Here is a 21,520-nt window from a genome sequence, read left to right as displayed (position 1 = left end):
GCGCGAAAGACGACGTCGACGAGGACTAAAAATGGCGAGAAACGTAAACGCGGCTGCGATACAAATGCTAAGCGGATTCGATTTGCATAATGAGCAATATAATTAGCGCGTGTCGCTGAATACGCTAAGATGACCGGCGTAGATGGAAAAATGTCCCTCTTTCCCTCGCCAAAACTCGCCGCATTTTTCCTTCGAACGAGCCTCGCATCTTTTGCCTCCAGACCAACAGCAAGTTTAGCCGACTGAATTCCGTCTGCGGACATATTTTACACGCTTGTCACAAAGCGTTTTTACCAGGAATTACACGTGTAGCCGAGAAAGAAAGGGATCGCTCCAACAGTCACCCGTTTCACGCGAATAAATATTAATTTGTTCCTGTATAAATTTTCTTCTAAATATGCGTTGGCTTACGAATGTATTTGGACGCTTGTAGACAACTTTATATTGGGTGTTTCATAATATGCGGCAGCCGCTTCAAGAGTGAACAGGGAACGGAAAAAGAAATGGAGAAAGGTTCGTACGAACATGTGTCCCATTTCACCTTGTTTCAAAGTTATTTCCACTTTTACGTTACCAATAATCCGCGATGGTTTATCTTCATAGAAGGTGCTGGAAATTTCTATCCTCGGTTTGTATGCAAGCTCGCAGCCGTCGTGTCAAAGAATCTGGCAATTTTTCAAAAATTCCAGACGAATAATACAGACCGAAGGTAGCCATTTCGAGCACCTTCTACGAAGGTAAACTATCGCGGATCATTGAAATACGAAGGTGGCTATAACTTGGAAACGAGGTCAAATAGAACACACGATTATGTGAACCTTTTTCATTGTGTCTGTGTCTGCTGTCCACCCCTGAAGTGGGCCCCGCATGTTATGAAACACCCGGTATGTATTATCGTACATTATACGAAACATTTTAACATTTCATTAGCATTCTAATAAGACTCGGCTATCTAATCATGACACCGATATATTTGTCAGATGTGAAACAAATCGAAGAACATACAGGAAAGCTATAAGATACATGGTATAAGTTGCTTCATAGAAATCACAAGTATATTTCAAGTCAAATTAAATTAGCCTATTTTTAATACTTCTTGTGTATTTAAAATAGTTATTCATGTTTCATATTAATCTTTATTAATTGCAAGGTCTGATTTAAGAGTAAATAGCTTGTAACTCGAATATGCATCTTCAGATTCGTTTCATATTTTCGGGATATAATTATGGTAGTCGTGTCTCGTCATAATGCCAATAAAATTTCAATATGTTTTATACAATGCACGTAATATACACATTAAGTGCGTAGAGCAAGTTACAAGGCTATGGTGACAACGATTGCCTATTCGAAAGAAATGTTATTCCGACGAACTCGATAAGTTGATAATAATTAAATGTATAGATAGATATTTTTTTACGTATACATTGCAATTTTCGGATGTTTTATCCATCGTAACTATCACCTAACATGTACGTACAATTAAGACAATTCGGACGTGTAAACAAATTTTTGTGATCTCAGGCTGTATATATTTAATGTGACCCTATTACGTGCTGTGGATCATTTTTTATCTAATCGTGCTTTTTTATTATTAAGAAATTTCTCACGTTTGTAGGAAATGTCAGGTCCGGTGATTCTTTACGTTCCAGACGGCCACCAGCTGTGCACATAGAATTAAGCGGGCCGTAATAATCCTAAGGAACTGTCATAAAACGAGGCTTTTTGATTTACCGTCAAGTCCGTCAATTGGCATAAAACATCTTCTCGTCAAGAGACCCCCTATTGGTTTTTGCTCCATCAGGTAAAAATATGGGAAACTTGGGTTTTCTTACGTTTCCCAGGATTCTACCCGCAAGCGACCAGTGGTGCAGCGATCACCACCGGACAAGAGTTTTCCTTTGCAACAGCATCGTCACCTGACTTCACTGATTTATCGACATTGGAACAGTCAACATCTCTTTGGCAGGTTTACACCTGTCAATATTTCACTACTTAGCTTTTACCTTACGCAACAGCGTAACTATCTTCTCTGCAAGGTTGTTGGAAATATATATCTTTGAACTGTTAATCAACTGTTATACTCATTAAACCACCTCTATTATCCTAACCGAGATAAGGGATCGACCTGTTCGTGGAGTCGATCGTCCAATCGTAACGGGAATTTACGACTCCCGTTGACGCGCTTCCTCGTGATCGCGTCTCTCGGCGACTGGTCGAAGAAACAGGAAATATAAAACAATTATTATTAATATATACGAACACTATGGAAGAAGATGGTCAATCAACCCGAAATTGCCAAAATTGTCTGTTTAGTTGATTGTCGGGTTAAACGTGTGTTTTTCATGCTCTTGGAATTTTTGTTAATATTTGAATTGTCTTAATAATTATACCTTTGACTTTCGTACAACATCGTCGACTTATTAGCCATAGTATTAAAACTTCTGTTTAAACTGGAAGTGACATTAAAATAAAAAAATATAAATTTCTCAATTTTAAAAGATTCGGATTTTCAAGATTCTCGTACGCACTTACCTTTTTTATTTTCACTAAAAATTGCACTGTTTCGCGAAAGATAATTTTTGTTGCTATTGAACGCCTCAAAAATAAGATTCGCATGTGCCCGTGCCATTTCACAGGCCTGCTATTTTTAGCAGACTATTATATCAATTTTAAAACTTCAATTTCGAGTCGCACCGATTCTAGGAAGTTAACACGGTTAAACGCAGCGAAATTGAAAAGTTTCGAGCATAAATTAGGGGCATGATAAAATCTTTATGCAATATCCACGAAGGAAAGACTTTATGATCACCGGGTACTACCTTATCTGACGTCTTCATTTGAAACTGCAATAACTCGCAAGTGCCTGACGCAGTTGCACGAAGAAAATAAAGATAACATTAAAAATATCGTAAATAGCATTGAAATTTTGTAAAATGATATGAATTCTACTTCAAAATGTATCAATGAACAGCAATTAATTAAAAAAATTTAGAAAAGTATGCTCGAACTCTGTATGAATACTTCGATGAACTAACTTAGATTTTTGTTTCACATTTAAAAATTAAAGTCATCGTTAAGTAACGTAAATCGCGTAAAAATGTAAATACCGTTGTTTCAACGAGATTTAATGCAATTTTCAAATTCATTTAATTCGGATCGATAGCTGTTTATTTAAAATAAATAAATAAATTTTACAATTTAACATTATTTTCCAAATACACAGGGCATTGCTGCAATTTGGTCTAATTCCAACACAAGAAATTCAAAAATTAAGGACAAAACTGTAGCAGAAAGCTCAGAAGATGAAGACACTTTATGTGTGGGAGAACACCCTCGTTTAATAAAGAAGAACAAAATTATCATGCACTAGTGTATAATTAAGAATGACCAATTGTAGATATTTTTAATAAACACATTTCTGATATAATTTACGGAAAGAAAATAATCTGCTTTCATTCATTCTTCGAACTTTAACTCTGGTTTCTATATCGTCGAGACGCTTAGAACAGATACGTGAATCGATCATCTGTCTACTTTGTAGTATACAGTACCTAATAGAAATTAGTTCAGGTCTATTTGCCAAAAAATAACTTATTAACAGCTCCAACTTGATAAAGATTTACAATAAATATAGAGATCGTGAGTTTTCGTTACTAACCAAAAACGTCACAACTGTCGAAATGTTACAAACGACGAATCGTAGGAAATGACTAAAAAAAAAAAAAAACGAACTGCTATGGGACTGATTAGAAAAGCAAACGATTAAAACCAAATCTCCACTGCAACCCTGCGCCACTTTCGCATCGGCTCTAGCCATTTCAATAAAAATCCTTCGTTTCGTATAATACGGAACTGAAAGAAACACTTTCTACAAAAAACTAATCGCTACGTTATAGAAAGTTCGTCTACGCACGTGAAATATCTTCTGGCAAAATCTAATTGACAATCTGTTTCAATCACTACCACTAGACATCTATCTAATTCCAATTCACTGCTATTTAAAAGCACAAGTGAAATTGCAGCTAATAACAGTTGCAAATAAATAGAATCTTAGCTACGTTTCGCTGCGAACAAAGCTACTTGCATATGGACAAACACACTAAAAGACATACAGAATGAAATCTGCGTCAATCTTTGTGATCACGCGAAAGGAAAAGAGAAAGAAGAAGAAAGAAATATAAACACAAGATTGTACAGCGAACGTCCACACTGTATCTCAAGCTTCGATAAAAATTAGCGACTACTTGGCGCATTCCGAAAAAAAAGAAGGAAAAAAAAAAAGGAAAACGCAACAAATCAAACTGGAAACAAGTATAGTATGCGTTGGAAACTTTACCTGAATGTTACAGTAGATTATAGAGGATTAAGAGCGCGCTGTTCGCCGCAGTGACGAGATCGTTCGTAGATTCTGAAAGAAACGACAATCGTGATGTTTCATGGAAATGTATCGAGTTCGAAGTTGGCGATTAATGCAAATTCTGATATTCCTGTCTTTGAATAAATCTCGTTTACAGCTTTCTTTCGTTGGTGACCGCGGTTCTCGGATATTCATCAGGCGATACCTGAAGTGCGATCTTTCGACACGTGTAAATAATTCTCTCGAACAGACATGTTCAAGATGGTATTTCACTTGTATTTTGGAATTTTTGGAAAAAGAATATTTGAAAGGTTGAACATTATTTGGCTTGCGTAAATTTTTGCACAAGAGAATAACGAGATTGCATACTTTGATTAAATTCGAAATTTAACGTTCAAATTATTTTTCAAGAAGATTCGACCTTCTACCTTTCGTGTCGTTTGGTTCCTTACAATATAAATATTTTCTTAAAACATGACGTTCGATTGTTGCAAAGATACAAGGTCATATTTCATGAAGTCTCGGTAAAGTGAAATTAAAATACGATTCTTTTGTGAGTTTAAAGAATACGTTTAGCGTAAAGCAGTGTAACGCATTGTATATACATCGTACGTAATTTTACATATTATGTGAAATAGAGAATTATTTAAATTATTATTTGGATCGTTCTCTGAAGGCAAATTTTTACTGTAATTTATACTGTATAAGCTTCTTCGTATAATGAATTTTGCATAAAATATAACGTCATATAGTGATAAAATTTCTGTTGATCACCAACTCTGCACCTCAAAAACGTTACTTCGTAGAAAAAATTTTGATCAAGTAACAGTATGGTAACAAGATACTGTTGCAAGTCTGGTACCTATTAAATGTGAAACACGCAAATAATGATTTCAAAAAGATAAACTTTCACGAGATATCATATATTTTTATTAAGTTTTTACACGTTCTGGTCTATTTTTACATGTTTATAGTCAGCGTAAATGTATATAACTTTACAGCTTGTTGGTCGTTAATATTTTCTAACGAAACAGTAATTTAATTCCTTATGTTTCTCTAACAGAATTAACTAACTATAAGAACAATGATCTATACGGACTTACGAAAGTATCTGAACACCTGTAGATACCTGTCATGAATATATTACACGTGTTATAGGAAACATTTTGAAAAGCACTATGTGTGTAATGAAATTCATCTATCGTATCTGTATTGGTGAAGTTTGAAACAAATCTACAACATATATATAGAAATTACGAGACATTTAATACAAGTATATATTTTACAAAAATCAGAAAATTATTTAGACAATTAGTCAATTATCTATTACACCATTAATAATCCTCGATATCGAGCAAGACAAAGTCGACGTGGCAATAAATAAATAAACCAATAAATAACAATAAATCCTTAACACTTATTATTAGACATCAGACGTGGCTGTGCACACTGTACACTAATTGTTTACTAAATGTACGTTTGCGATAATATCTTGCGATAAATCTCAATTTCTACCAATCCATACGTATAAGTCATAATCGTGTTTCATCAGAGTGCTAATGAAATCTCAAGCTGTTTTATATAACACATGGAACGTGTCTACACATGAAAGTTCCCTATGATAAATACTAGAATACCTCCGTGAGCAAGTGTACGTACGTTCTTTGCTTACTTCCATCAAAACAACCTATCGACCTCTCATTGCTTCTGGTTCTAATAAAACGGCAACAACGTTCTAATCGTTTTACCTTCTCCACGAATTCAACTAACGTCACAGCCTTCCACGATCTTCCAAGGAATTAACCGTCATCGTACGCAACTCCATCAACACCTTCACCTATCACCTCGTACCGTAACGAAACACGAGAGTACGACGCGAGCACTCGCGACTAAGAAAACGATTGCGAAAACCGAAGGGTGCGAATCGGTCGACCCTCGAAGAATCTCGCGGTCACGAAAACCACGACGGATTCGAGCGCGACGCCGTGAAGTGCATACCTTGGACATTTTTGCAATCCACTTTTCCCGCCTCGTCCGCCGGCGGTATCCTTTCAAAATGGCGTTGGATCGCATTCATTCGCGTCACACCCTGCGCTGCCCATTCGCATTCACCTGCGTTCTTCTCCTTCCCGCATCCCCCTTTCAGCCTACCCCCTCTCGATATTCCTTTCCTACTATTTTTTTCTCCTTCCCCCTTATTCCTCTCTCTCACGCCCTTTCTACCCCTTCCTTCCCATTCTGTGTCCTCCACTCGCTCACACTTCTTCGCCCATCGACACCTCAACCGCCACGGTGATCATCGGTGACCCACGTTTTACTGAATTTCTCAGGATGACTGAAGTAAGAAATGAAAAATATATTTTTTGCGACAGAGATCGAGGAGTATTCAACGATGCGAACGACCTGGATCGATGAACATTGTCAGAAAGGGAGCACGTTGACAGGACATAACATTTCGTAAAAATTAAGCGTCAGTGGGAGTAGCTTCGAATCTAAAGCGGCTTTTAGGGTAAGATATTTACTATGCAAGAAGCTGCATAGTAGTCAACGCGATGAAGACCAAGCGACGTCTGTTTATCACGATGTTATAAATATGGAAAAATCGTAGAAAATTGTATGTTCAAGGTTCTAGGTTTATGGTTTTTTAATTTAGAAAACAGACTTTGTGCTTACGGAACGCCTTCATAATGAACGTGAAGTGATAAACGTAGAGTTCGAAAGTCCAAGCGCAGTGACAATAGTTAACGATGAAACGAAATCTCTTCTTTCTTCGATCTTGGATCGTGGGCTGTGTAAAATCGTACTGTACGATATCGATCTTGATCGAAGCTGCTGAATGATATTAGAATGAATGAAACTCGTGTATAAACCGATCTGAAATGGTGATATCGAGAATCGTTAAGTTCTTCGTATTCACAGCAACTGCAGTTCAAAATGTTCGTTCAACTGGTTTACGCCATGTTTCTATACGCAAAAGTTATTTTCATTGTTATTTCTTCTCACGTGCCTTGGCTTATTTGTTCGTCGACATTTGTTTTTTAGCCGTTATTGCCAAAAGGTTAAACGACAGTTTGAGAACAGTGGGGTACGAAATGCAACCTCGCGCACACACGTTACAACCAAATATGAAGACAAAAATGACCGGCGATAGTTTTAAAAACATGCTGTAAATAGACACTGTTTATATATTTCTTCGTGCAGCGTCGAGAATAAGATCGAAACACTTGAAAATACAGGAAACTTAATAATTCTCCGATGTACGAGCTTTGTAATACATTTTTATCTACAAACGCTTGAATATGGTGAAAAGTAGTGGCCAAATGATCGTCAATTTCTTTTTAATTACTTATGAAGATCTTAAACCAGCTATGGAGATAAGCACGATATACGTTTTACCTTGCAATAATACAATTTCGTACAGGTTTCCCTTATTTCAATTTCTCCAACTTTCATAGAATCGTAAGATCTATGTGAAATAGACAGTGGCGAAAAAACCATCAACTCTAACTACGAATCCTTTTTTTTTATTTATTTATTTAATTTGTACTTTAAAATTTGTCCAGCTGGACATTTGGTAAATTTTTCTAACTTAATTGCTAATAACATGTGAATGGCTACTCCCAGTGGAATACCATCTTCGAATTACTACGAATCCTTGAAACAGAAAACAGAATTGAGTTATGTAAATTTATTGGAAAAAAAAGAGTTGCAAATGAAATGCTGCGTTAACGCAACGTTGGCCCCGAATCAGTCAACGTTGCTGCAATGCATCCGGCGCTAACACGCGTTTACGCTTTTTTCATTCGCCGAAACTCCGACCGAATCCACTTGGTATTTCGCGGATTAATGATCGGACGTGATCCCCGCGCGCTTATTATCCCTGACACGCCGAATCTTTTAGACATCGAGGACCATCGAGAAGCAGAGAGCGCCGATATGAATTCCGCGACGTGGAAACGTGGCCCTCTTAGCTTTTATTATATGATCGAAATGGGTTGCACGGTTTGTAAGGTTGTAACTTTGTAATTGGAGTTTGAGAATGTTTGCGATGATGAACAGCATGGGATGAATCTGAAGAGAGAGGAGATGTCATTCTCGATTACTGATAATTAGGTGGCCTCGTGCTGAAAAATGGGGGATGAGGCAATTAAAGGACGAAGAGTCTCTAAGTGACGTAAACGGTACATGGTTTGGCGTTGCTGATCATTTCTATGAGATTTTTGCGAATTTAAAGTGTTTGTTTGTGATCCTGTTGGAAAGCAGATATGTGTAATTATATCGTTTAATTATTATACGGCAGGACTCGGATCTTTTGCCCGATAAGAAAATAATTGTTACGAAGGAGTATATAGGTATTGTTAAAGAAAAAATAAAATAAAAATATCGAATTAAAGTTTCATATTTCCATTGGATTTAGTCTCTTCAGCTAAATTGTACTAATCTGGTAAAATTACTTTCATACATCTTCGATAGCGGAGTTTGAAATAGAAGAGTTTACGTTAGACGATTGTTTGTACCTTTGTCGCTTAGAATTTTTAAAGATACACGATATTTACGCGTAATGCTTTCTACGTAAGAAAAGAAAAGTGTACTCTACTGTCCTACGATGTAGGTCAAAATCGGAGGCGGACACCTCGTACAGCTCTCTCTTTATGAGTCACACTGATACCGATTATGATCCACATGTAACAAAATCTAGTCTGATAGAACGTAATATTAAAATTCGATATTGAAATACAGTTTTAAATTACAATTTTAAATACAGAATAAAAATAATATATCATTGACAAAGGGAATATACTTTTTCGTTTATAACAATTGATATTGGACAAAGTATTCTATTCGCTCTTCTCTTTTCGTCTGCGTCAATATTTCATTTTAAAATGCGCAATATCTTCGTCGAATAAAAGTAAATTTAAAACAGAATTTACGTAATCGTTCAAATTCAATTCGAAGTAACACGAAATGCACAAAATTAGCGCCGTATTCATTCGATAGGAAAATAGCGAATCCACGAAGATCATTTCAACGTGAATGTTTCAATCAACGACGAGTACGACCACGAGCATCGTTATTCTCTGTTCATTGTCATTAATTACCGATGTCCGAGCAAAATAGTAAATTTACGCGAAAGTGGTAAACGATCCAAGTCAATATAGACATGCAAATTTCGAACTATCTGTATTTCCCACGTCCTATTTTACTTTATGAAAGCCACTTTACTTTCAACGTTGATAGAAACGCCAATACGGTTGCGATTTTTACGTACAACGAATAGAAATGATAAGTTTGCTGCTGGTCCTTGATTCAATCTCCAGTAGCAAACGTGAAATAAAGGACAGAAAAAGAAAAAAATTCTACACGCTGAATAAGAGAAAAAGAAGTTACTTGTTACGGTGTATACTCTTCGCGTTTTTATCTTCCCTTATTCCGAATTAATTTTTTAAACAGCTGAATCTTATATTTTTGTGTACTTTACTATACCCATGCTTCTTTTGTTTCCTTTTTTTTATATATATATATGTATATAATCATTCTTGCAATCTTTCCGTAGTATTTAAATAGTAAAATTTAGCGAGGTCAACGAACACTAATTACATTTTAGCTGAAACGACTCTTTTACAAATTGCTACACTAAGTAATTGTTCGCGATAATTTTTAACGAGTTCAACGAACAGTAATTGTGTTTTAGCTCACAAGCGACACTTTTGCAAATTGTTACACATAATGATTGTTCATTAGGAGCATTTGCGCTACTACCAATTTTTGTACGCGCAACATGGCGAAACACCGCTTTTTTATTAACCGTATTTTCGTTCAAACGATCCTTTTCCACGCGACATTTTACAATGCAGGGCGTGCACTCGCAACACATACGATGCCATATCCCTTTGCATTGGAGATGCATACGCGTCTGAAAATTACATCATCGCTATTATACGAACAACTCGGCACAAAATGCGCGAGTATCGCGCACATGGTACATCATTTCAACCGTGTATCAATTTTCAACCGGTGGATTTGTTAATTCGCAAAAATATCCTCATTGTTCTCTGAATTTTAAACCGAACAGCGTTCAGCAGCGACATATAAGCGATAATTGGCCGATTGAATTTGAAAAAGAGTTTCTTTGAAATCCATTAGTTCTATTCCTTTTCAATTTATGGTTATATATATTCGTTACCTTCACATCTCTGTTCCTGAATATTTATTATTTTTTACATTTGATCAATCATTGGAACAATTAGCTGATTTAGTCTTAACTCATCTAAATACATTTTTTTTTTTTTTACGTTATGTGTTTATGTTGTTTCTATATATTCGTATATTGTCTACTTTTAATTTATATCACTTCATATTATTAAACAAATATCAAGTTCCAAGGCAGAACACAAATACCAAATACAGTTGCTCGTTTATTAGCTATTTCTCACATAATGTCAATTGTTGTCCTGCTAAGATGTTTTCTATGAAAAATGTTGGATAAACAGAGATCGTTTAAAGTTTTATTGGTCAATTTCTTTCTTTCTTTTGTGTAAGTTTAGTGTGTCGACGAAATTTAAGTAGGAAAGCACCTCAAACAATCGCCATAAGGCACACATTTTGGAGGTGATAAATGCGACCCGAAAAGTGTTAAAAAACTGTTAGAGCCTTTGGAATCCATTATCTATAACGTTATATATTTTATTTTCCTTGAATTCACACTTTGCGGTTGCTTTCACATAGATTCCACAATTTTATTTTTGGAAATTCCCTGCCGAGTGAAGATCAAGCATACGAAATACGAAATACTCTCCATACACGAAGTGAGAAAATTACGAATTTATAGCGTAATGTCGAAGAATACGTCGGAAATGGTTCCTTCAGATAATATAGCGTAAAGTGCAGTTTAACGACGAAGCTGATGGGAACTGTGTTTGACGTTAAATGAATGCCTCGAGTGCAGTTTTCGGATACATGTACACAACGTGATCCTAGAATCTGGGTCGAGCTACTGTTTATTACCGAATGGAGGAAATTTTGTAAGAGGAAATTTGCCGAAACTCCTATATTTCTACAAAAATATTCCTTAGAAGAAAACGTTGCATCATTCCATTCCATCGTATTTTGCTGTATCTTTTTTTTTTTTTTTGTATGTGATGTGTGTAACTTTTTACGCTTAAATCGTCGTTTATCGCCATAAATAGAGAACTGAAGATTGATAGGTAATTATCAACGATGTGTATGAAAAATTAGATAAATTTAGTAAATGACGGGAGAAATCACGAATCGCTTCCTCAAAAGCGATATTATTTGACGATGAGATATTCTCAGTTGGCCAATACCCGGAAGAAGGAAACACAAACGCTTGAAGCGATTGATCACAGCGCAGTAAGCCTATTACCTCCAAAGATATAACTTTATACTAATGCAATTCATACTTCCCGATTCGAGAACATCGTGCAAATGTTCTACATGCACAAACGAATCGGGCCAGGCAAAGGTCGTGGCTGACGTCACAGAGTTGATTGAACGAAAGAGAATATAAGCGAAGATTTTTCATGAATTTTTAAACAAGTTGTTCTATTTCCGTGCCACTAATCATTAGCCGGAAATAATTCCCACTGATTGGTGTCAGAACCAAACCAACCATGTTACGAATTAATACACAGTGGCAAATTGGCAAATATTTAGTAATATTAGATATTTGGAAAGTCGATATAAGTAAGAATAGAATTTCGTTGAAATATGAATTTTTATTATGAAACGTGGAATTCCTGAAAGAATCTTAAATGATGAAAAATTAGCCAGAGAAATTTCGTACGTTGAATATTCTGTTTCAGAAATTTCTGTTTTAAGCGCATACTATTGCGCTTAAAAAATTAGTGAAAGAATATTGTCTTACGAAGAAAATCAAGAACACCATAGAAAGTCACGCTCCATCCATGATGACAAGATCAAAATACGAATTCTAGATAATTGAATACAATATAATTTCTATATGAAAATTGACAAAAATGTTAAAGATATCGTAAATTTCTGTGCATGATAAATTAACTGAACTTTGAGTAACATCTGATTTTTTTTATTATAATCTAAAACTTGGCATGAAGATCAAGATTTCGTAGATTTTCCGTCAAATATATGTTTTCCTGCTTTTATTATACGTTGATATACTTTTTCATGTATCTTTCGTCACGAGTTTAACCGTCCATGCCTTCTACTATAAACGGCTCGTCATTACCATAATCCACGTGTCAAGCCACGAATTTCCCAAATTACCACTTCAATCATTCCAGATATCATCTCAAATTTAAATCGAAAAGTCACGGTAAATACGTTAATCGTTATGTCCATACGAAAAAAAAAAAAAAACGATCAAAAGCCTTGCAACAAATCTTTCATCTTAACAGGTTCCTCATCATCCTCGATTTTTGCTTATGACTTATTTATTTATCGATAATTCGCTGGATCCCAAACGCGCGATGAAATATCGTCGAAAGATTGGCCGTGTATAGCCCACGGCTCCTCGTCCTTTCTTCGTTTTCTTTTCTTTCGTCTTGCCCTTTTATCCCACATTTAATCTCGCAACCATTCTCCTCTTTCTCTTCGACCCAAACAAAGATCGACTTCTCTATCCTCACCTTGCACTCCTCCTCTCGTTCTCCAGCGACTACTCTTCGCGAAATTACGTTACTGTCAGAAAAGTTCTCCTTCGCCTGGCGGAGAGGAAAGTTGGAGGAAAATCGCGGTAAGTTCAATCGGCTAGTTCCCAGCGTACGTGTATGGTAAAATATGATTCCACTTTTGTCAGAGTTTCGCGGAAACTCGACGTTACCCGGCCAGAAATTAGAGGAATTCGTTTTATTACATACTTGTACGATAATTCTCTGTCTAACGGCGGAAAGAGCGTAAACTCGAGAAATAAAACACTCGAGCCCTTCGATACTTGGTACTTACGATTTCTGAAGTGTAACGTGGCAATTGGGAACTTGGTAAAAAAAGGCGTTAACGTTTATCTTTGTCTGTAATATTTTTGCCTATTACGTGATATTCTGTCGATATTCAAGATTGTTTAAACGTGGAATAAAATTTACAATTCTACGATTCTACGATTAGTTGTTGACGAAAGTAACGTTCTACGTATTTCGTAATTCTGAATATGTAATCATAAGACTGTCGTAGAAATGAAAGAGTTAAAACCATGGTTTATCCATATTTATCCTTAAAGTATACGAGATAAGAATCATACAGTGCCATTCTACGCGCAATAAAAGAAGAAGATACTCTTAAAGCCTTAAGAAATTCAAACAATTCCTACGAAAGTATTAATCAAGACGGTGTTAAGCATTCAACTTGAATTGATCACGCTTGAATCAACTTACGTTTTCGCATAAGAAATTAGCCTGATATAGACAAAGAAAGGAACGGAATATTTATATCTACTGGTAATATTCCAAGAAGGAAAAATTGGATAGAATGCTTTGCAAAAGCATGTTCCAAATAAAAATTAAGCAAAATCAGCTACGTTTAAATTAACCTTCCCTAACAATGTGTACATTGGAAGTTACATGTACATAATACTATGCAATTCTATTTACGTTTCGCTATACCATTGTATTCTAATATATTATTACACTGATCCCGAAATAGCCATTTATATTTACTACAAATCAAAGTGAATTAACGTATTGCAACTATAATTATAATTCTTCCCTGGAGAATAAACAAAATTTTAACTACAAAGACTGTCTGAGTAATAGGCCGCAAAAATAGAAATCTGTGTGAAATACTAAATCTAAATAGAAATTTGTGTGAAAAATCACTGAAATATTGCAATAATGCGAAAAGATATAAGTTTTTAATTTTTGTTATCATTCGTTAATTTTTGTCCACTATGTGCAAAGATACCATTACCTGTTAAAAATAGCCAATCTAACAAGTTTTGTATAATTTGTATAATATTTCTAGAATACTCGAGAATAGACGAGTAGCAATAACATATTATTTCATTTCTAAATCAAATAGAAAATTGTTTAGACAATATGGAATTAGCCAACAGCGAGTTAAATTTTAAAATCGTTTTTTCATACGAGACAAAACATATGACTTATCGCATATTTCCTCCGTAGCCTTCAAATATCGTAAGTAGTAACTATACTTCGTTTATTTTATATATTTTTGCATATATTTATATCGTCTATGTGCTCTATCTCTAAATCTCCCATGAACGAATAAAGATCCTCACTCTACATATAACTCAAAATCAACTCGCAATTCTTCCTAATAAATTACCCGAAAACGAGAAAAGAAACAACTTTATCTCTCTTATCACTTTCCACGCTACCCTTCGCCAGAAAAAGGAAAGGTATCATAATACGCAGGAATTCTGGCGAAAACTACGATCCAGCGACACTAATCCGATAACCAACAGCCAGATAACAGCGATATAAGAATAACAACGATGACAATAGGAAGAATTCCAGACGAATGGCGATAGTAGCCTTCGCCTTCCTTCGTCGGCTTCCCATTTATCATTGACCCAATTTCGCCGCTGCGTATCGATGTAATTTATTAACTTTTCATCTCGACGACGCTTTGATATCGTCGATCTTCTTCTTCTCTCTCTCTCTTTCTCCCTCTCTCTCTCTCTCTCTCTTGTAGTCCACACACCAAACAGAGACGATGACAGAGAGACAAAATTCGTAGCACGCATTTTTGATTATCGGTGAATCGACGCAGCTTGGATCGCGCGCGCGTGACACGCCAGCACATCAAAGTGAACATCCGGGGCTCCGCATCGGCGTGTAATGCATCGTTTGCTAGCAAACCGTTCTATCGGAAATGCAGGTTACAGGCCACCGAAACGCAAACGCTCCTCTACTGATTCGTGCAAAATTATCGATCTTCGACCGGACCCGAACACGCGGCTCCCTCCAACCGAAAACACTTTGTCCTGACCTGTACGTGCGATGCACAGATTTATTGCCCGTTCGAAATTGTTGAAGAAAACGAGGCGCTCGTGGATACGATGCTTCAAATAGAGGATTAGAGATCGGGCTTTGCCGAGAATTATTTTTAACACAGTTTGCGAATCTCCGGACATTGTTGGATTTACTCGTTTATTAAGGAGAAACTTTATTTCGTTAGGATAAAAACACGATAGTGAACACAGCAGATCACAGATTATATACAAAAGCTATTTGCACATCCAAACTTTTGACCCCTGGCGTATCTTTAAATTATTTATGATTTGTCAATTGTTAAAACTCATTGTTAATTTCAGCAAATATCTTTAAGTTACCGCTGTTTCTAATCCTTTTTTCTATTATTTTAAGAACTTGTCGAATGTAATTGAATGTTTTCGATGTTTCCTTGTCACAAGGAAACATCAAACCATCGCGTAATCTGTTCATGAAATTACCTAGTCAATCTTCGAATTAATACTTTCCATTCTTTCGCTTGTGCGACAATTGCATCGTTAAAGTTCACACTTTGAATTTTCATCGCTATTACGATTCCAATTGCCGTCAATATCGTGTGGAAAATCGTTCTATCATAGCTGTGTTATTAGTCTGTGAACTGTAAAAACCAATCGACTAAACTGCGGAATTTCATGCGTTTATAAGAAATTTAAATATACATATGCAGTATGAAATATGGAAAAATGTATAAAGTTTTCGAAACGAGTTTCTCATTCTCATATTTTATACTGAAATATAGAGAACGAAACAGAGGAAAGATTAGAAATATCTAAAGAGTAAAACAAATCTCCGCTAGTGTCCCAATGCTTTAGTTGTGTTCATACAGATTTAAATTTATATAAAAATAAGAAGAATTGATGAATTCAGATAAACATGCGTATTTTCATCAGTTGATATTTTTGAAAAGGATACTTGTACAAACATCTACGATATCGTTACCTTTTTTATAACTTTTTCTCTATTTAATTGACCTGGAAAATTAATGCGCGTAACAGATCGCCAGGAAACTTCAAAATATTGACATTTGCATATGAAGACTATTCTTGGCTGATAAATAGAAAATACGTGATATTTCATCATCAGCAATGCGTTAGATAATAAATTATAAAACGATGTTACGTAATTTATAATTCTTTTTGTTTATAATTAATTTTTATATTAAAGGTTTAGACGTGTTTATTTATAAAAATCTATTGTAAATAGCAAAGTACGTGTGTGTTTGTTGTTTCTTACAAACTGAACACAGACTCTATGTGATAAAAACATATTGTTTATTGGAAATGCTTGAAACGAAAAATGTATTTTGTGAAGCCCGGGGAGATATACTTTTCTAAAATTGTCAGTAGCAAACGATAAATTATACAGATAAATTTTTAAATTTTTAAATTTTTAAATTTTTAAATTTTTAAATTTTTAAATTTTTAAATTTTTAAATTTTTAAATTTTTAAATTTTTAAATTTTTAAATTTTTAAATTTTTAAATTTAAAAATTTTAAAATTTTAAAATTTTTAAATTTAAAAATTTAAAAATTTAAAAATTTAAAAATTTAAATATTTAAAACTTTAAAAATTTAAAACTTCAAAAATTTAAAAATTTTAAAATTTTAAAATTTTAAAAATTTTCTACAGTGAGATCCGTTATATCGAGACGCGATAAAGTGCACACGTACCGAGCGAAAATTCAAAGTCGATTTTCTCAAAAACAAAGCCTCAAATGAAAAATTTTTATTCTATATTTTCGACTTCTTTTTTCGCGTAGAATCATCCCCTTTCCGCTTGTACCACCAGTTACCAACCACCCTGTATATGTGTAAAATATTATACGTATAAAAAATATTATTTACATTAGTAGCTCTAATATAGTAGAATCGTTGAAGAGTACGATACCGAAGCATTTTATTCTTGTTCAAATTTGTTAAAACATTCTATATCTTGTATCAGGTAACTTTGAGAAATATAAAGTTTGACGAATATAATGCAATGGAAACGCACCATGAGAATGATGCACGAGTATGGTATAATACAGTACATGAAAATACACGATGATTAAAATTCAGCGGTATTCGATTTCAATTCCATTTCAATCGAAACGAAACGTTGGATCGCGTAGCGCTGTTTAAAAAATATATAAAATTGGAAATATTAAATATTAAATATGGAATGTAGAATATTAAACATAAAACGTAATACGTGAAATATTGGATGTAATAAATATATAATTTAAACAGCTGAATGGAAACATGTATTTTAACATTTTTTGTTACAGATACATCGTATTTTCTAAAATTATTCGAAATCTTCTAGATTTTGCGCGATATTCGGGACAAATGAAATCTTTACACGGTAGACTTGCTTGAAAATTTTCGAAACAGAAAATCGAATGTCTATCAATAGTTAAAGCGTGTTTGATACGCAACGCGGCTCTCGAGAACGGGAAATATTTCAAATTTATTATCAATCGTGTTTAATTGACACGAATATCGAATTTATTGAATTTAAAGCGTATCAATTTCAGCAGATAACAGAGAAACTAAAAGTACGGCGAGGTGTAGTTTTTAAAACAGCATTACGTACATCTAACGATATACTTTGGACATTGAAAAATTATGCATTCATAAATGATGTTTTACAAGATGTAATAATGTTTTTCAAGAGAAAAATACTATTATAAATTTATTATTTATTTATATATTTATTTACTACGATTACCATATTTACGACATTCATCGATATTTATGAAATTATTCGATAGAAATAGAGGAATACTTTTTTAATGTTCAACAGGAATTAAGAAACTTGAAATTAGAGATATAAATTTGTCAAAAATGCAAACGAAACGTTAGAAGAATTAAAATATTACTTTCTATATCACATTTGGCATGAATATTTTACGGATAAAATATCCGATATTTAAAATGTGAGATTTTTATTCTCTGTTAATAATAAGAATCATGGAATAAAGAATAAAACGCAAAAATATTCTTCGAAAAGTGTTCGTCAACATTTTACCCAAATATAATACATTCGAAGAAAATTACGTGTTTTCCAAACAATCGTTTGATGTATTACATAAAGAATATAAAGAATATCTCAACTGTGTATTTTAAACAAACGTGCAAAAGCAAGGCATCCACAAATTCTATAAAAAGTAGAATAATATACATAAAAAGTTTTAAACAGTTTTTCCACCGAAATTTCATTTTTGAGAATATGAAATTGAGAACCTGTATTCCATAATAATTTACTAAATAATACAATAATATTACCTAATTAATGAGTGACAAGTGTATGCTGTTGTATCCTTCTGTTAATAATTTCACATTTTAAATCATCGGTTTATATCATTTGTCGTCAATATTACAAAAAAATTACTTAACGCTGGTAACTTGTAACTTGAATTATATATTACACGCTATAATATTAGTTTAATTGTACAAAAAAAAATCAGATAAAGAAACATACATAATATTTCATTGCGTTTCTTCAACTCAATGAACATTCAATAAAATTCAGCACAAAGAAACATAGTCCAATAACAAATGCTCATCTTAAACTTTATTTATATTCATCCTTAAACTTTATTTTCTGCGAAACAAGTCCTCGAATGAAACAACTGAATTTCATTATTATATTCTTTGCTTATCTTTTCTTTTGTCAAAATAATTCAATTTAGTTTAGCTTCGTCTAACATCAGGATATTCCAACTCGTCTTAAATCTTCATTTTCTCCGAAACGAAGCTGCAAGCTGAAAAACTTCATTACATATCTTCTTCAGAGTATCGATCACGGTACACGATCAGGTCACCACAAGTCAGGCACCGGTCAAGAGATTTTCATTTGATTCTGACGAACCGCTTACTGCGAATCCTCTCGTGGGATTACGCGTAAACGATTTCGTCCATCATACCATCTTATCTTTTAATTCGTCCTGAAACTTCATTTTCTCCGAAATAAAGGTTCGAACTACTCGATTTTATCGTAACATTTTTTATTTCTCTTCCTCGCAGAAAAATATTTCTCTGTACTTATACCACGAATCTGAAAATACTTCGTGCATTAACCAAATTGAAAATTAAAACTGAAATAAATGCAGAATTCGCCGAATACAAAATTTCCTACGGAACAGTCAATGCAAGGTTTTCACCATTTGCTTCGACGGATGGGAATCGAGCGAGTCCAGCTACGAACGGCCGATCTGAAAGTTTGGACGGGACGTTGGAGGCGGAAAAACGCTCGTGCATTTATTAAATTACATCGGTGGAACTATTTCATCCGCGACGAAGGAGGGATAAGGACGGGTGCAGAAAAAACGCAGCATCGAGTCGCGAGCTGGCGAATTTAAAAAAGCAGCCTCGGTCTCTAGAAACGCGTTTCCTGGCAGCCGCGCTTAAAAGCACTCCCTTTTGGCCGGCTAAACTCTTCGCGGTGAAGAAGCAAACAGGAAAAAGGTAGCACGCGCGACCAACGCCGAGTGTTCCGGCCGTGCGTTAAACACGCTCGCGAGTTTGTCGCGCGTCCTCGCGCTGACTCGAGCTCCTCTCCTGCTCGGATCGGAGAAGCTGAATTCGTTTGTCAGTGAAAAAGAATCCACCTCGTGGTACTGAGAATTTCGAATGCATTTCGGATGTAACGAAATTTATAGTTGAAATAATTTGAGTATGATAAGCCGCGTTAGACTACTACCGTACTTACTGAACCTTCCGTTTTTATTTTTATGAATTATGAATTTCTATACGTTTAAATTAGTTTTAATTTAATGAGATGGACAAAGTTTTTAGAGGAAGCGAAGAACGTAAATTGACAGAGGATTTTTATATGGAAATATGTTGCAGAATATCTTGCAATATGTTTGGAATTTAAATAATGAGAATCGAAAGGTGCAAGTCTTCAGAATTATCAAAGAATAATAAATTGTACAGGATTTCTACCGCGTTAAACATTGGAAATTACTCTACATTTTAGAGAACCCTATTTTTAGGAAAAACGATCTTAAAACAATGACATCAAGTTATATTATAGCGAAAAAGAAGTCTATGATATCAAAGCACCTTCCTGTTGACACACCCTTTTCGTTTTCGTTCTTTTGGGAAGCCTACTTTACGTATGCGACTTGCTTCTATATAGCAATCATTCATTAGCTGAAAATACTCTAAACAGAAAGAAAAAGAAAACAATTTTTGTTACATCTGTAAATTCACTACAAATACAATTACTAACCCTGAATTATTGTATATATTGTATTCTATCCTTTGAACTTTTAAGAGACAAATAAATATTTCTTAGAAAGTAAAAATGTTCGTCAATTGTTCAAAAATATGATGTAGAATAAGCAAGAAATATCTGATAAAATTTCAACAGATTATCAAACGTTGGTCGACTTTCACGCTGACCAGACATCTTAAAGCTGATTATCCTTCGATTAACGATCTTCCCTCTTTAAAATCCAGGATATACGTTAGAAACAACGTCGCATTTAGTACATATCTATCGATCAATGAATAACAAAAAATAAAATACCAACACTCCTTAGGAGCAAAGTAAAACACCTCAAAAGAAGTTCAAGTCAAGCACAATTACTCATTGTGCAAGCATGCAACGGGGCTGTTGCGCCAGCTGGAGGAGACCTGCGCAACGTTTCCCTCTGACAACGTTATTATCGCGAATAAACTATCAGAGGATTAAACGGAACGAGCAGCCCGAGCGGACAGTGGCCTTGGAAGAATAACAAAAAAATTATTTCCTCCGTTGGTTTCGAGCACAAGCGTTGCCAGCCTTAGCCGTTCTCTCTTCCTCTTTCACCCCTCTAATTTTCTCTCGGTTTCCTTGGCCACGTTCGTGTTTAGTCTACGTAGACCACCACGTGGCAGTTCTCTCCGTGTCGAGAACCTTCACGTTTTATCGTGAAACGAACGCCATGAAGAAAGAGAGCGAGGAATACATCACATAGACGTGGCCGAAAGATCGTTCGAAACTCGCCGGGCATGTTCAACGACGTGTACGCTTCGTTTTTTCCTACTCTTTCCTCTCTTCTTCTTCTTTTTTAACCGCCTTTTTGTCAACGTTGCGGCGGTTTATTTTTTCGGCGGAACGATGAACTGCCGCAATTAAGCGGCACAAAATGAAATTAATGCGGCACCGTTGCTCGTTGCCCGCGAGAAAGACAAACGACCATGTACACCCCTGTTCATAAGTAATAAGC

At 34.9% G+C, this 21,520-nt stretch overlaps 1 protein-coding gene across 1 annotated transcript in view; it reads right to left on the bottom strand.

Annotated features, from left to right (window-relative positions):
* LOC100746567 overlaps positions 1-21,520 on the bottom strand; it is a 339,045-nt gene that overhangs the window by 186,766 nt on the left and 130,759 nt on the right. The window contains exon 2 of the mRNA XM_033319155.1: positions 4,337-4,408. The gene's annotated coding sequence lies outside the window, so the exon portion shown is untranslated. The remainder of the gene's footprint in view (positions 1-4,336; positions 4,409-21,520) is intronic.

The sequence above is a fragment of the Bombus impatiens genome, unplaced genomic scaffold, assembly GCF_000188095.3.
Source record: "Bombus impatiens unplaced genomic scaffold, BIMP_2.2 scf_0136, whole genome shotgun sequence".
Taxonomy (NCBI): Eukaryota; Metazoa; Arthropoda; class Insecta; order Hymenoptera; family Apidae; genus Bombus; species Bombus impatiens.
The sequence above is the reverse complement of the archived record's forward strand: the minus strand, read 5'-3'. Positions and strand labels throughout refer to the sequence as shown.